The sequence below is a fragment of the Grammomys surdaster genome, unplaced genomic scaffold, assembly GCF_004785775.1.
Source record: "Grammomys surdaster isolate TR1022 unplaced genomic scaffold, NIH_TR_1.0 654, whole genome shotgun sequence".
NCBI lineage: Eukaryota > Metazoa > Chordata > Mammalia > Rodentia > Muridae > Grammomys > Grammomys surdaster.
In genome coordinates this window covers 355,850-357,054 of record NW_021605073.1, presented here as the reverse complement: position 1 = coordinate 357,054, position 1,205 = coordinate 355,850, and positions in this window count along the sequence as shown.

Genomic DNA, 1,205 nt, shown 5'->3' with positions numbered 1-1,205 from the left:
CTCTCTCTCTCTCTCTCTCTCTCTCTCTCTCTCTCTCTCTCTCTCTCCTGATGTAGGCAGTTGTAGGGATAAACTCCTTTTGGAATGTGTGTACCATGTCCCACAGGCTTTTGTATCTTGTGTTTTCAACTCTGTTTGATGCTAAGGAATTTTAAGTTTCCTTTCTGATTTGACACTTTTGTTTGTATTCATCGTCCATAAGCCTGAGCATGCTTTTCAGTTTCTCTTACAATGGATTTCAAGGTATTTTTTCTGGTTATACTCAGATAGAGTACAAGAGGTTATTTTAATTTTTCTCTATTGGTTAAAACTTACTTTGCGTTCCATTATGTGATCTACTTTTACAGAAAGTTCCAGGGCTGCTGAGAAGACTACTCTGCAGTGTTTGGTCTGTTTCATCTACAGTTCTTTAACTCAAATATTTCTCTGTGTTTTTTTTAAAGGATGAACTGTGTGCTGAACAGTGTTTTGTTACCTTGATGCCAGCAAAAGCACTGGTTCTCAACCTGTGGATTGTGATCCCTTTGCGGGGAGGGCGGGCGTCAAACAACCCTATCACAGAGGTCGAATAGCAGATATTTACACTACGGTTCATAACCGCAGCAAAATTACAGTTATGAAGTAGTAACGAAAATGATTTTATGGTGGAGGGGGTCACCACAAAATGAGGAGCTGTATTAAAGGGTCACAGCATTAGGAAGATTGAGGAGCACAGTCTTTTGGGGAAAGGTAATCTTAATTCCCAACTCACTGTGGGCGGTGCCACCCACTGGCCTGGTAGTCCTGGGTGCTATAAGAAAGCAGGCCAAACAAGTCGAAGACAGTAAATAGCACCCCTTCATGACCTCTGTTTCAAGTTTAACCTCTAGGTTTCTACCTTGAGTTCCTGCCCTGACGGTGATGGACTGTGATGTAGAATGTAAGCTGAAATGAACCCTTTCCTTCCCAAAGCTGCTTTGGCCTTGGTGTTTTATCATAGCAACAGATACCCTAACTAAGACAAGCTGCTTATTAGTGGGAGGGGGTGCATCACTCTTACTGTCCTGAGGTGACAGTGATCTTTCTATTTAGTTTTGTTTATCTTATAAAGCTGAGAGTACGGATAGTCAATGTGTAGAGGCTTCAATTTTCTATTTTTCTTGGAGTATTTCCTCTGTATCTGTTGTTTTGGTCTCATTTTCAAACGAGATGACTGGTTTTTAATT